General features: G+C 49.5%; 1 non-coding gene across 1 annotated transcript; it reads left to right on the top strand.

The window, feature by feature from the left end:
* The first annotated feature begins 1,390 nt into the window (after positions 1–1,390).
* On the top strand, positions 1,391–1,573 carry LOC146816810 (U2 spliceosomal RNA). Its single transcript, XR_014964949.1, has one exon. It is a non-coding gene; the product is annotated as a U2 spliceosomal RNA (small nuclear RNA).
* Positions 1,574–16,532: the final 14,959 nt, after the last annotated feature.

The raw sequence follows: 16,532 nt of genomic DNA, 5'->3' as shown, positions 1-16,532 counted from the left end.
GCCATCCCCTTGGCAACACCAGAGAGGTACAGTGGGGATCCTAACACAGTGCAGGTATTCCTCACACAAGTGGCGCTACATTTATCGTGCAAACCAAAGGCGTTCCCCACGAGTCAGGCTCGTGTGGCTTTCCTTATTTCCTATTTGGCTGGAAACGCGGCACAATGGGCCGTACCTCTGGTGAGCAGGGACGACCCCATCTTATGTGATTGGGGTGCTTTTCGCGAGGAATTCCTGAAGGTATTCGACAGAAGGGCTGACTCGTACACGGCGGACCGTGAAATGCTTGAGTTGAGACAGGGATCCAACGACCTGGTGCAGTATCTCAACGCGTTCCGAAGGCTGGTTGCGGAAACCAAGTGGCCTGTTGCTAAACAGACGGCGCTCTTCCATCAAGGGCTGTGCGATGAGCTCAAGGACGCCGTGGCTCATATTGACCCTCAACCCAAGACATGTGAGGGCCTTATCAACCTGGTATTACGGCTGGAACATAGGCTAAGTGAAAGAAAGGGGGATCATGGGAGAAAAGGAAAATCCCTTCCATCTTGCTTTTGATTGGGGTATCGGTGACGCATCACCAGGAGGTGACTCCGCGTCCCGGTGCAGTCTGAGGAAGAGGTTGAGCGGCTGCTCCCTTCAGGTAGAGACCCCGGCTGGGTGTTTCCCTGACTCCTCGATTCTCCCCAACACTCTTCGTGCCCCTCACAGCCTACCGATTGGCATTGTCGGCCATTTCATTTCTGAGCTCTGTTGGCATACGCCGGGATCGGCGTATATGCAGAGGACGGTTAGGACCATCCGTGCGGTGGGCTGGTAACGTACTTAGCCTGGAGGATTCCAGTGACTATAACTTTTGTTTATTCTTTGTATTATTTTTTGCCTTCATTAAAATAACTAACCCTTCACAAGTGGTTGCGTCCTCATTATCGTGTCTGTTAAAACGATCCTGAGACGTTCAGGGCGTTACACTTCCCCACCACATGTTCCAAAGACAAACACAATATACTGTTGAAAATTATATCATGTGTGAAAGAAAGTCTATGGACAACAAGAAACCTGGGAGTCTACCAACACAAGACCTTTTCCACCAAAGACTGTATAAAACATTGCACTGGATAAAGTAATGGTTTTTTATTATGTGGATATTAAAAAACAAGGCAAACAAGAAGCAGAAAAAATATGGAAACAAAAAAAATGGGCAGAATGGGTAAACTAAAAACTTTAGGAATACACTTTAGCATAAAAGTGTCTTCTTACAATGAAACATATCTAGATGGAAAACTGACAGGTCCCTGCCTGCGTGCAACACCTAGTCCAGTTAAAAAGTATGCCATCCAGAATGGGATTGGTTAACATGTACTTGTGACAAACAACATTTTATAAATAAAGTATATTTTTGCAAAAAAACAAACAAAAAAACTTTTTTTTTATCAGTTTAATATCTGATACGTCCTCTATCTGGGGACCATATATTAAATTGATTTTTGGAACAGGGAGATGGAATAGGAGCTTGCTCTGTCCACTCCACGCATCAACCTGGTATTGCAGTACCTCCAGGAATGGTGCACTTCCCCACCCGGGGAAAACAATGCTGTTGAAAGATAGATGAGAAAACGAAAGTAGCGCTTCACTACCAAACCCTGTAAAGTGGCGCTACTGTGTTTGCGTGAGAATAAAACCACACTGGTCACCCTGTCTTGCTTTATTTATTTATTTTATACATCTGCCGCAAACCCCCGTTATTTATTTATTTATGTATTTTTCACGTTTTCTGGAACTTTCTTTTATTTTTATTTCCTTCTCCATCCAGACGCAGCACTTTGAAAGAGAAAAATGTCAGAAGGAGACTGCTTTTCCAGCAACAGAGTTACATTCGTTTTTGGATCCATTTCACTGGGGAACGAATGGAGGAAGTTTTCCAGCAAGTCAGTAGGATCGAGGTAGAGACAGAAAGAGGAGGAGAGAGAGAGAGAGAGAGAGAGAGAGAGAGAGAGAGAGAGAGAGAGAGGGAGGGAGGGAGGCAGAGAAGTGGACACTGCCCTTGGCTTCTCTGAGCAAAGAAGAAAAATACAGAGTCCTTTTCCTTCTTTACCCGCCCCCGAACGGCCACGAACGGCAAAGCCTTATCTATAGGCCTTTGGCTACAGGGGAGCAGTGTCCCAGGCAGGCGAGGGCGAGGCGCCGGCCAGTTCCTGACGGGGAGCTGTCCAGGGCATCCTGACCTGATTCCCAGCATCCCCCGGCTGCCAGGCTTTCCAGCCAGCCGGCTGGAAGCATTGGACAGGAAGGGGCGGGGCATGCAAATACTAGAAAGAGGACAACGTGGGTATGCTAAGTGACGCCTAATGAGGCGCCAGCCGACGAGGACTCTGGGAGCAGGGAGAAGGCCCGAGGCTAGGGCCTCCTTTCTATGGGCACGTGCTGAGCTCTCGCTAGGAGTCAGAATAAGAGGCGAAAGGGGCTGAGGCGAAAGGGGCTCAAGCGACAGTGCGAGGGAAGACTCCGGTCCGGGTCAGCCAGGGAGATTGCTTCGGGAGGTGAGAATTCTGGCACCATTCTGGTTTGCTTCGGGAGGTGAGAATTCTGGCACCATTCTGGTTATCGCTTCTCGGCCTTTTGGCTAAGATGACAGGTAGGTTCGCTTAGTCTGGGGGTCTAGCTGGGAGGTCTGATCCTGATCCCCAACGATGGAAGGTGCTGGGCCTGCGCTCCTTGGCTTGTCCGAGGCCAGGCTGCGCGCCGACTAGTGAAGGGAGGAAGGGTTCAGGGAGAACTCGGGGGTGGTCATCCAGGGAGCTGGGACTCGTATCTGGCCTGTCCGGAGCGAGGCTGCGCCTACTGGGGAAACCTAACCTGAGGGGCACCTGCATCATCGAGACGGGTCATTGGACGGATCGAGGACCACTCGCACTTCACCGGGACCAGAAGCCCGCCTGTTGGCTGGGCTCCCAAACCCTCCCCCCCGCCACCTTTGAGGGAGAGCGCTCCTGCACGCAAATCGAAGCCCGAAAGAAGCACGACCACCTGCCAACAGACCGCGCCGCTGACTCCATCATCTCCGCGACGAGCCTGCCCACGACCCCAACCACCCGGAGGACCTCGGAGGGACGACCACAACGCACTCCCTGAGCCACGCAGAGGTTTGCGGCAGCACCAAAATCGAGCCGCCCTAAAACCGCCTGTGCACGCTCCAAGCGCACAGGAGCAGGAGTCCGGAAAGGCGTCTTTTCCACTTTGCACAGGTCACCGAATTTGCCTTTTGACCCCAGCAGTCCTTCTCGGCACACAGAGCGTGCCAACCGCGATGAAACGCAAGGAAGTTTGCTCACCGTCGCTCAGCCAAGGCTCCAGGCACCCAGGAGCAGAGAGAGGCGGGGTCCGCTGCCCCCACTGGCGTCGCCTGCACCCCTTCACCCATTTGCCCCTTAGCACACGGAGCGTGCCACCCGCAGGGAGGTGCTGCCTGCCTCCGCCCAGGAGCAGTGAGTGACGAGTGTGCACCTCCCCTCACCCAGGAGCAGAGAGGGGCAGGGTCCGCGGCCCCCACTGGCGTCGCCTTCACCCTTTGTCCCTTGACACACGGAGTGTGCCAACTGCAGGGAGGAGGTGCCCGCCGCCGCCGCCCAGAAGCAACAAGAGGTGAGTGTACACCCCCCCCACCCGAGAGCAGGAGAGGCGGGGCCCGCGCCCCCCACTGGCATCGCCTACACCCCCTTTGTCCCTTGGCACACGAAGAGTGCCACTCACAGGGAGGAGCTGACCGCCGCCGCCCAAGAGCAGCGAGAGGAGAGTGTGCCCCCCCCGACGTATCTTACACCCCCTGGCTCCCTTTGGGGGTGACAGAGTGAGGAGCCGTCCTCCGCCGCCGCCCTTACAGAAGCAGCGAGAAGCGGATGGGCAAAAACATTACCGGCGCCCCTTTACTCATTTGCGCACCAGGTGGAGAGAGACACTCGTGAGCTGCAAGGGCAAAGAGCTGCCCACCACCACCTGGTCATGCTCCAGGCACCCAGGAGCAGCGAGAAGTGTGTTTTGCTCCCCCCTTCTTCGTTTGCCTACGCCCCCCTGCCCCCTCTGCCTGGCAAACTGAGAGCGGCAACAAGAGCCGCAGAGAAGCCCCAGCCTCCCCCCACCGCAGGGAAGAGACACACGCGAGCAGCCAGGGCCAAGGAAGCCCCCAAATCTCTTCACACGGAGCACGAGCCAGCACCCACAAGCCCATGCTCGCTCTCTAAACCCACGCCCGATCCTCTCGTGGGAGAAGAAACGCTGTGAGTAGAATGCACCTGCTCGCAAGCCCACGCCTCCTCGGCCTGTGAAATCGCCTCAATAGCACCACCCAGGGACCAAACCACAACTGCAGCCAAGCAGGAAAGAAAGGACCCTTCATCTCTTTACATTTCACGAACGGAAAGCTACCTAACCAAGGTGAGTCTGCACCCCCTCCTCCTTCGAAGTGTGGACGGAAGCAGCCCTCAAGCTTAAGGTGAGTCTGCGCCCCCTCTCGCACAAGCGCAGACCCCCTCCCTCACAAGGCACCCCCCCTTTTGATCTTAACACATTGACAATAACAGTACTCACCAGTCAGAATTTATTCCAGTCAGAATTTTTTAAAGTATATTTCTGCCACCCTTAACCACTCAAACGTTGAAATGTGGTTTTCATGACTCGTTTTTTACTATGTAAGGGAATTGTTTAAAATTGTTGAAAGGGTTTAAAAAATAGGCTACAAAGTATTGGTATGTATCCAAATGTGTCACAGTACCCTAGGCCCCTTTTTGCAAATTCCCAAATGTTGCTTAACGCACGTGTATAAACAGCAGTCCCCGGAATCTGTGTAACCCCATTTGGCTTAGACATGAACACCCACAATGGGCCAGAGTATGCGGCCGACACGGCGCGCAGAGATGATTCGACAAAAAATACTGTAAGAATGGAGATTGAAGGAGTAGTTCAAAAAGACCACTTGAAAATACTTATGAATAATGTCTTAGTTAAGCATTTTAATGTGCAGGCCAGGGACCTGAAACGCATGGCAGAATACAACAGGCAGGGAATATATGACTTCACCTTTTCCAAAGAAGAAACCTGCAACACCTTCATGCAAAATGTGTCCTTCAATTCTGAAAAAACGAAGGGCTACAAAATCACCTCACTGTCCGCACCTGAGGAAATCACAGTATACGTCTACATGTACGACCCCTGGGTCTCCCCATGGGAAATTGACAAATTTTTGCAAAGATACTGCACTAAAGTAAGGGGAGGGATGGAACTAAAAAAACAATGGGGTGTGTGGAATGGACGCAGAAAGTTTACTGTAACCTTAAAAAGAGACCCACTAGGCCTAGGGGGGGTATGCCATCTCCCAAACACCTTTGCCATAGGACCAAACAATGGATACCTATATTACCTAGGGCAGCCAACTTTCTGCAGGAAATGAGAAAGTTTGGACATAGCAAAGAAGATTGCACGAACAATGGGTGTCGCAACTGTGGTCAGGACTCACATCCCACGCATGAATGTCCAATCCCAAAGGAGTGCAATTTATGTGGACTGACAAACCATTTGTACTAGAACTGCCCAGACAGACAGAAATCCTACGCGGCAGCAGCGAGCAGCAAGGAAACCATTTGGGGGGAAAAAAATGTATCACCTTCTTAAAAGCCAAACAACGAACTCACAACCACCCAAAATACCTTATACCTCTATCATAATCCCACCTCCTGTGACCTCACAACAACACCCGCCCTCTACGCAACAGGAAACCAGCCAAACCAACTCACCCAAAGAAACCCCCAACCCAAAGGAGGCAAAGGAAAGACCAGGTCCAAACAAAGACGCTGAAGCAGGACCAAACTCAGACCAAGCACCAGAAGTTCCAGAAACAGAGGAGACACTACAAATCTTCCTACAAGACCAAACTCTATACGAAGAAGTAATAGAGCAAGAAGAGGTACAGACTGAAGACTCAATGGAAACACTCATTCTCACACAAACAATTTCAGCAGTCCCAGAGACACAAGAAGAAGAGCTTCCCAGATCCCTAATAGAGATTTTTTCAGGAGAAACAGAACCCCCTTCCCAGAGCCAAGAAGACACTCAACCCCCCTCCCCCCTGGAGGTAGAGTCAGACATGGAATCCGAGTCAAACCTCGAAGCAACACCACAAATTTTCAAATCCTTCCCAAAGAAATGGGAAACAGCAAAGAACAACAAAACAAGCAAAGCCCATGACAAAGGAAAAGAAGATACAAACCAAAACAGAACAACAAGAAACCAAAAGAAAATAGAGAAGAAACTCCCAATCAAAGCAAAGAAAAAAACTACAAATACAAACAAGAACCGGTTCGCACCTCTGACAGACCTCTCGGAGATGGAGAACCCTACAAACAATGACAAAACCCCAAACAACCCGATCCAGCACCAGAAAAAAGAAACCCTCTTTGTGTCATCACCCTCCCTAGAAAGCTTAGAGGAAATACACGCCCAAAAGCAAAGAACACAATCCTGGAAAGAATCAGAAACAAGAAGCAAATAAGAACGAACACACTCTTTCTACCCTTAATGATGGATACACCAAGAAAACTCACAATAGCAACTCTAAATGTCAGAGGAATGAAACAGACAACCAAAAGAGCCGCCATCCTAGAGCACTGCAGAACAATCAAGGCAGACATCATTTGCCTACAAGAATGCAACCTACCCCAAATGCAGAACTACCAAGGCTACGCAAAAGAGTGGCATGAAGGCCTGTTAAACGGTAGTGGCAGCTGCAGTCGATAACCTTTCAAGTATTGCCCGGCGGTAATCGCCTCTTATACCATTCCAAAATTAACCAACAAAGAGGCAGGCGCCGGAGACTGGAAGGCAGGAAAACAAAGTTTTATTCCGTCGGAGTAGAACACATCAGATCAGACAGCAAGGTATCGTCACGAGGTGCTCTAACCACATCTCTGAGACCCTGGCCTCTTATACACAGGTTTATGACTTTATTGCAGGTTTATCATACATGGCACATTCTTGAGATCGCTTTGATACATGAAAGAACATCCTCAGAATCCCCACTTCAAGCTCGTTCCCACACATATCTACAGTGGAAGTCCCCACCCCACACACAGTAGGAGATGGCTATCACACAGCTGGACATTCCGCCAGCTCCCGGGGGTGTGCGCGACTGGTCGGGTCTCAGGGGGTGGGGGGCCTTGATCTACTGTAATCCCTTTGATGTGGGGTGTTTCCCTTACAGTAGGAGCAATAAACTGCATCCGCAGGGCTAGGTGATGGCCTGGGATCGGTTTGGACAATTGGGCGCAGAGGAAGGGGGTTATCAAAGAGATGCATGACCATGTATGGGGATGTCGGTCAGGCGTGGGATGTGGTTCCATGGCAGGGTCGCGCAGAAGGAGAGGGTTTATGGCCCATGTATGAGAGAGCGGGGGTGGCCCGCGCGCGGGGGAATGTTCGCAGCGCCAGGGGGACGCGCTGGCGATCGACAATGAGCAGGGAGAGAGACCAGGGTGCCTAAAATGGCTGCCGTGCGTTTTCCTGTGTGTTGCGCTGGGGAGAGACAAGATGGCGCAGATAATGTTCAGTTACGAGCTACATTTCCACAGGCCCATCCGCATGGTCAGGCGGGGGTAACAAGAACGCAGGCATAGCCATACTATGCAAAAACAAAGACTTCCTTTTCACCAGCGAAACAAACATAAGCCCAGGAAGATCACTGATGGTAAACATCAAGATAGGAGACCAGCATCTCAGAATTTGCAACATATATGCACCTGCAGACAAGAACGGAAGAATAGAACTTTTCGAAAACACCTCCTTCTTCCTAACAGGGACTACCCTCACACTTGTCGCCGGGGATTTCAACTGCATAATGCACCCAAAAGACAGAAAGGGCACCAGCACAGATTACAAATTGGACAAATCCTCCACAACATGGCTGAAAATAGCGCAAGACCTCTCCTTTAAAGACATTTATGGCGACAACCCCAAAGGCACAGGGATGACGTGGAAATCAGATAAAGGGGACACATCCTCCAGAATAGACTTTGTTTTTGCCTCCAACTCAATCTCCTACGTTAGTGCACAAACAGAAACCAGCGCTCTCACAGACCACGAAACCCTCCTCATAAACTGCAAACTAAACTTTGACCACAGCAAAGGCCCAGGGATATGGAAACTCAACATATCTATCCTAGAAGAAGAGGAAGTAGTCACAAACTACATCAAAGAATATTCAGCATGGCGCAGCGCACAACAAAACTTCATATCCAAAGCCAGATGGTGGGAATGGGTGAAGAAGAAACGCAAAACATTCTTCATCAATGCAAGTAAGCAAAAAGCCAAAGAAAAAAGAGAACTCTACCAAACTATCCAGGACAAACTGCACCTACTAGAGAAATTCAAAGACGCAGGAGTGGATGTAGAAGAAGAGCTCCAAGAAACCCGAAGTAAACTAAATAAATGGTTTACAGAAAGAGGCAAACAAACCATCCTCAACTCAAGATCTTTGAGGAAGATGAGAAATGCACAAGGTTCTTCTTCAAAAAGGGCAACCACACACACAAGGAAATGAACGAAATATGGAACAAAGACGGAGTCCTACAAAAAGGCAAGACAAACATACAGAACACTGTACAAGAATACTATAACACCTTATATAACAAGAAAGTCACAACCCCCACAAGAATCCATAAACTTCCTTGCCTCCATTGAAAAAACCCTGTCGCAAGAAGAACAAACTTACCTGCAAACACCCCTAGATGGGGAAGACTTCCTGCAAGCCCTATCTCAATGCTCCCCTCTCTCCTCCCCAGGAGAAGATGGACTCCCATGGGAATTCTACCAAAAATTTTGGTCAACACTATGCGCTGACTTCATGAGCATGATTGAGGAATGCACGAAGACGAAGACCTTCCCCCCATCCTTCTCCAAAGGAGTTATTTCCTTAATTTACAAAAAAGGTAGGAAAGAAGACCTTAAAAACTGGAGGCCCATCTCCCTCCTAAACTTAGATAGCAAACTACTGGCAAAAGTGCTAACAAATAAACTAAAAAGAGTTTTGAAATCACTCATCATTGAGGACCAATCCTGTGCGGTCCCCCAAAGAAAGGTATGGGATTGCCTAATGACAACCAGAGAAACTATCAGGCTCGCGGTAGAACATAACCAACCTCTAGGAGTTTTATCCCTTGATCTACAAAAAGCCTTCGACAACGTCTCGCACGACTTCCTCTTTAAGGTCCTAGAAAAAATGGGTGTTCCCAGTTCCTTCACCGGTATTGTCCAGGCACAGTACAAAGATGCAGTCAGCCAGGTCTTGATCAACGGGTCACTAACAGAGAAGATCCATATCAGGTCCGGGGTTAGACAGAGATGCCCGCTATCACCTGCCCTTTTCATCTGTGCCATCGAAATAAAATCAGGCAAGACCCAAACATTAAAGGGCACTTTGTCCCGGGTGGGAACGGGGAAAGAGTTAAATGTACCAGCTACATGGAAGATGTAACTATCTTTTGTAACGATGCCCATCAAGTTAACAGAGTAATCACGCATGCCACCTCCTTCTCTAAAGCTTCTGCCCTAGAAATTAATAAAGAGAAATCTACCTGCATGATCATAGGTCAGTGGGACAACCTAGCAAAAACGGCGCTTACAGTCACAAGGGATCCTATTAAAATACTAGGGGTCCACTTCAGTACAAACACAACCGGGGAGCAAAACTGGCCACTGATAAAAGAAACAATACTAAAAAAGACGTATTTTTGGAAACTAAGAAACCTTTCCATAGAAGGTAAAGTTTTGATTGTTAAAGCTATTGTTTTGCCAATTTTATTGTACCTTGCAGTGGTTTTCCCACCTAATACTGTTATGCTGAAAAGTCTGCAAAAAAATATTTTCAACTTTGTTTGGAAGTCCAAAATGGAGAAACTCAAGAGGGACTACATGTATAAACCTTAAGAAAAAGGGGGTAAAGATGTCCCCAACCTAAAATTGTTTTTGTCCTCAAAATACCTGCACTTATGTATGAGCGCCCTAGAAAAGAAAACTAGATTTGTCGCGAACTACATCACATACTCAACCGCACTAATGCTGCAAAAATATGATCTAGTGCAATTTTCGCACGAAACCCCACATTGTTTTGTGACACCAAAGATCTTTGAACCGCTAAGAACAATTATTGAACATTGCAGAGCACAAGACATTGATTTTAAAACCTGTGTGGAAAACAACTGTTGGAAACAAGAGCTCAAAGCCGCGGAATCGGCCCCGATAGCCAACAACCTATCAGAAAGACAATCAAAAGCAGTATGGGAACAGACAAACAACAGATGCTTATCCAACCACCAAAAGGACATTGCATGGATGGCAGTTACAAAATGCCTGCCAGTAAAGGCATTTCAAGACAAGAGACACTTGGCAAAAGACTCAAAATGCCCCAGATCAACATGTGCCGGAGAAGAATCTATCCTCCACTGCCTGTGGAACTGTGCCTTTGCCCAGGAATTCTGGAAGAAAATGGGGAAACTCATCAAAAAGATCACCAAACAGACATCACTCTCCTACGAACTTATCCTATATGGTATCGGCATGTCCTGCCCAAAGGAGAAAAAGGACACACTGTGGAGGCTGATAAACTGTATCAAAGAAAGCCTCTGGTCCTCCAGAAACTTAAAACTTTTCAAACACAAGCAAATCACCCCCGATGAATGCATCAAAATGGCACTCGACAAAGTGCAAACCTATGTCTTTGTAGATATAAAAAAGAAAGGACAAGAATGGGCGCTAGACAACTGGAAGCAGAAAGACTGGTCAAAATGAATAAACAAATCATAAAACAAACCTGTATAATAACTAAACATTAATCTAGATGTAAATTTTGCACATGTCAGAGCTGCGTCTCTATCATGGATGCAAAATAACTGTACGCCACCATATTGGATGGCTAAACTGTAAATATGTCAAATTTTAAATAAAGCCCATTGAGAAAAAAAAATCTGTTCTTATCAGTTGCTTGCTTGTTCCTGCTGAGGGTTGGGAGGGGACGCCTGAACCCTGAAAGGCTGGGCCTGCGTACTCTGGCATGTCCGGAGCCAGGCTGCGCAAATAAGGGGGACGGTGATCTGACCCAGGTCATTGCTTGCTTTCCTGGACCTAAGGGGCTGAAGGTCATCCTGTTTCCAGGCTCAAGGACTACGTGAAGCTGCGGCGCCCTGTGGAGGAGTGACGAAGCTGAGAACCCTCCTGTGTGGCCCCTGCCGGCCCCTCGGGGCTGCGGGCACGAGCATCACCTCACCCACTGTCTGGCCACTGGGACCCCCCCATCGTCCACCTGGTGAGGCCCGGACCGTCCCCTGACAGCGCGAGAAGAAGGCGAGCATCAAGACAGGCGAGGCTAGAGGAGAACGCGGGGGCTGCTTCCCCCGCAGCACCTGCTGCCTCGCAGGACGCTCAGCACCGGCCTCTGACAGGCGCAGGTGGAAACATTGTTGCACTCCTCGTAGGAGGTAAGCCGGGCTTCACGGAGGCCCCTGCTCCCTTTCGCTTTTGCCCCTCTGACTGTCCCGGCGCATTCCCAAGGGGGGGGGGGGCCGGCCTCGGAGCAGGGACTTAGACGCTCCCCAGGCCACGACCCCCTCTTCCTCCGTTTTGGCTCTGTGTGGTCTGCATTTCTGGCTGGGGAAGAGGCGGGAACTCGGGCGGGCGCAGTGGCGGCTGCCTCTGCCCTTGCGCAGCCGCGCCTCCTTCTAGAGACTTTGGTTTTTTTTTTCCCCATTCACCGTATCGCCTCACTATTGTATTTACGAGCCTAGCAGGCTCCTAGTTAAGACTCCCAGGCATTTCGTGGCGCTATGGCCACCTTTTCCACAGCAGCAGGGTTTACAAAAAATGATTATATACCAAACACAGTTCGGATAGAAATTAATGAGGATTTCCGGAAGGAAAAAAATGTATTGTTTTTGGTAGATGAAGTGTTAAAAAAGGCATGCACAATTTCTGAGCGCGCAATAGAATGTGTACAGGATTTTTTCCAGAGGGACCTATTTGATGTTACTTTTTCTAGTGAATCTGTTTGTAAAGAAGTATTGCGCATCGCAGAAGAGCGCAGAGGTCAAGGGGTGTTTGACGGGATTAAGTTCGCCCCTCTGTTTGCCCCTAAAGATGAGGTTCTAATTGTTCACATGTATAATCCTTATACAGACCCACGTTTTATTGACATTTTCCTGTCCAGGTACTGCGCCTCAATTAAGGGAGGGCAAAAGATTAAAAAACGTGTGGCATCTGGAACGGAAAACGGAAATATCTAGTCACCTTCAAGGAAGACCCTAATGGTGTACGAGGTTTAGCGCACCGCCCCTCAGACCTTCACCCTGGGAGCAAACAAAGGTTTCCTCGTGTATTCTGGGCAACCGCTTTTTTGTAGAATGTGCCACCAGTTCGGACACGCAAAAGAACAGTGTTCCGGCCAAGGCTTGCCGAAATTGTGGAAGTCTAGATCACAATGCACAAGAGTGTACGGTACCAAAAAAATGCAATTTATGTGGCAGTGAGCAACACTTGTTCAGAGTATGCCCTAGAAAGAAATTTTCCTATGCCTCGGCAGCAGGTGGTCCTAGCCAACCCCCCTCACACGCAGCGCACGCGCCAGCGCCGAGCTCAGAAATGTCGCCAACCCCCCCCCCCAACAACCTCCCAGCCTAACACAAACCCCCATGAGTCAGAGGTGGTGGGAGTGATAGACGGTATTGAGATCCGGAGAGGTAGAGAACCTGATGGTCCCGAGAACTGGGAGGCACCTGTTGAAGAAACCCCTGACTCGAGTCTGGGAGCATGGAGTGTTGTGGAGGATGAAGTGACACCAGGTCCTAGCGCGAAAGAATTGGCAGATCATGCAGAGGCGGCGCGCCTTAGGAAAATCGCATTGGCGCGTAGGGCTGCCCGTGCAGAGAAACCCGTCTCCCACCCCCCCAGCTGCAGGGGTGGCGTCTGCTGCAACAGACTTCCCTCCCTACCCTGGTCCTACCGCCATGCCCGCCCCAGCCGCAAACAGCCCTGGTGTAATGGCAGAGAGCGCAATGGAAGGTGTGGATGGCGCTGTTGAACGAATGGTGCGCGATATACGACTGGCTGGGACGAGTAAGGGTGTGACCCCAGTGCGAGTGGTACCAAAAGAAGATCGCGCAAGTATGGAACACAGCGGTTGGAAAATGTGCGCATCCAACAAATGCAAAAGCAGGGACATGAAACACCCGAATACTCGAGCCTCCTCTGTCAAAACGCGCAGGCGTGTCTCCTCCCTGGATAGGAGCTCCAGGGGGAACAGGTATGCACCCCTCTCTTCCCTCTCGGACTCCGAGGAGGGTTTCTTAGATTTTCCTCAAACGAGTGTCGCTCCGGAGAGCCAACCCCCGGATCTGGAGGCCACCCCGGACCTAGAGGCACTATTAACACAAGCCCTACAGTCCCCTCCTGATGCTGGTTTAGATGTGCAGGATAATGTGTTTGCAGGTGCAGTCACTTTCCTCTCGCAAAATTAGTTATGGCTATCGCTCTCCTTCTCTACATTTTAATGGCAGTCACCATTGCTTCCTGTAACGTGAGGGGCATGAACACCACTCTCACGAGATCAATGGTACTAGATTATTGTAAAAATGTGCAGGCTGATGTTATTTGTTTACAGGAATGCCACATACCCTTCCAGCCCCGCTACGACTCATGCTTACTTAGATGTAGCACAGGAGGTTGTCCCCACAAGTGGTCAGACCCCGGATCTGGAAGCCACCCCAGATCTAGAGGAATTGCTTACACAAGTTCTGCGCCCCCCCTCAGAGGATGATTTGGAGTTGCAAGCCAGCACACTGGCAGGATCAAGTGTGACCTCTCCTCATTAGTAGCCATGATGGTTGTTTTTCTTACTTATGTTCTAATGGCAGTCACTGTCGCTTCATGCAATGTGAGAGGCATGAATACAGCTCTTACGAGAGCAATGGTGCTTGATTTTTGTACAAATGTGCAGGCAGACATTATTTGTTTACAGGAATGCCACATACCTTTCCAGCCCCGATACACATCGTTACAAACTCTCTAGTCTGCGGGCCCATCAGTCTGGTCAGGAGGCCCTGGCAAAAATGACGGAGTAGCGGTGCTCTTCCAGCGCCGACACTGGCAGCTAATTGAAGAACGAGTGTTGGATCCTGGGCGGGCGGTTCTGCTCTCCCTTTTGATGGACGGTATACCACTTCGGGTATGCAATGTGTACGCATCCCCACACAAGCAGGCTCGAGCAGAACTGTTCAACCTAATAAAACCTTTACTTACAGGCGCCACCCCCCTGCTACTAGTGGGTGATTTTAACTGTATTCTGCACATTAAAGACCGCCAAGGGCTGGCGTCTGGCTATACGCTAGACAGTACTTCTCATCTGCTCACTAAGATGGTTAATGACTTAAGTATGTATGACACATATAGGCGTTGCTTCCCACCAGGCACAGGTTTCACCTGGGAGGCCGATCACGGAGCAGTTAGGTCACGGCTGGACTATGTTTTTGTTTCCAATGCTCTTGAAACTACCTCCTGCTCATTGGAGCCGGTGCCTTTCTCAGACCACCAGTTACTACGTGTTTGTCAACACCCTACAAAGCCCGCAAAAAGGTCCGGGGTCCTGGAAACTTGGCAGCCACCTTCTACGCAACCTCGCCATCACGCCAAGTACCGAAAGCAATACGCAAAATGGTCTGTTATAAAGTCCCGTTTTCCTTCCCTATATCTATGGTGGAAATGGGTCAAAACAAAAACACGCTTGTTCTTCCAAACACAGGGTCGCTTGCTGCGCCAAGCGGAATGGAAGCAGTTCCGCACTCTGCAGAATCACTTGGTATTGGTGCAACAGTTGGGGGCGGCGGGGAAGAATGTTGTGGAAGATGTGCGTGCTATTAAACGAGAAATGTCAGCATGGTTGACAAAGAGAAGCAAAAATATCATGTTTCAGGCACGAGTAAAACAATTCACAGAGGATGAGAAATGTACCTCCTTTTTCAAGAAGGCACGAAACTCACACACATTGCTTACCAAACTGCAAGATGCCAATGGTATAAGCCAACAGGGGGTCTCAGCCTGTCAGAACATTGCTCGTGCTTTTTACCAGGACTTGTATGCTGCACCTGTTAACCCCCCTTTATTTGCAGATATTGACTCATACTGCAGAGCAGCAGATATAGGCCTCAACAGGGAACAACAGGAGTACCTAGAGGGGCCTTTCACTGGAGAGGAGTTCCTCGCAGCACTGAGCACGGCACCTCCCGGCTCCAGCCCAGGCCCTGATGGCCTGCCCTGGGAATTCTATAAAACCTTTTGGGATCTCATTTGTGGAGATTTCATGGAAATGATAACCTCTGCTTTCTCCCTCAACAGCTTTACGTCAGAGTTCTCCGCAGGTATTATTGTGCTACTTTACAAAAAAGGGGAGGTGACCTCTTTGCAGAACTGGAGGCCTATCTCTTTACACAACACCGATTATAAATTGGTTTCCAAGGTATTGGCACGCAGGTTCCGCACGATCTTAGGCTTTATCCTGCACCCCGACCAAACATGTGCTGTGAAGGGGCGATCCATTGTAGACAGCCTCACCACCCTTCGAGATGTGATACACTACTATGCAGAGCGGCACCTGTCACTAGGAGTTCTGAGCCTAGACTTCCAGAAAGCCTTTGATAGAGTGTCTCATACTTTCCTTTTTGAAGCTCTACAGCGCCTCAGCGTGCCCGAAGTGGTATTGTCCATGCTACGCACTATGTATGCCTCAGCTAATAGTGTGGTGAGTATTAATGGGTATCATACACAGCCATTCCCCATATTGTCTGGGGTACGCCAAGGGTGCCCCCTGTCTCCTGCCTTATTTGTCTGTGCCTTAGAACCTTTCCTCTGTCACCTGAGAAAGGACAAGATTATCCACGGAGACTTCGTGCCAGGGGGTGCTGGCACACAGGCGAAGCTAGTGGCATATATAGACGATGTCACCATCCTCTGCACGGACGCATCATCTGTCCAGAGGAGTCTCACTCAAGCCTCCATCTTTCAGGAAGTTTCTGGGTTACGCTTTAATGTAGACAAATGCATATGTTTGAAAATGGGCCCATGGGATACGTTGACCACTTTACAGGTACCGGTCACCTCTGACCCCATCAAGCTCCTGGGAGTGCTGTTCGCAGAACGAGCACCCACTCAACAGAATTGGGATGAGGTACATGGTAAGATGGCAAAAAAGATCGCCCTGTGGTCCACACGCACGCTCACGTTAGAAGGTAAAGTGCTGATCATAAAAGCCGTACTCCTGCCCCTAATGTTGTACCTTGCCATGGTCTACCCCCCCGCCCACGCCCACTTTAGCCAAATGTACTAAAATGCTTTTGACTTTTCTGTGGGGTTCCCGAATGGAGAAGCTGGGCCGCACAAACGTCTGTAAACATTGGAGGAAGGGAGGGAAGGGCATGCCTAATGTACACACCTTCCTAATGTCCAAAGTTTTT

Source organism: Triturus cristatus, chromosome 6 (genome assembly GCF_964204655.1).
Source record: "Triturus cristatus chromosome 6, aTriCri1.1, whole genome shotgun sequence".
In the NCBI taxonomy this organism is placed as follows: domain Eukaryota; kingdom Metazoa; phylum Chordata; class Amphibia; order Caudata; family Salamandridae; genus Triturus; species Triturus cristatus.
The sequence above is the reverse complement of the archived record's forward strand: the minus strand, read 5'-3'. Positions and strand labels throughout refer to the sequence as shown.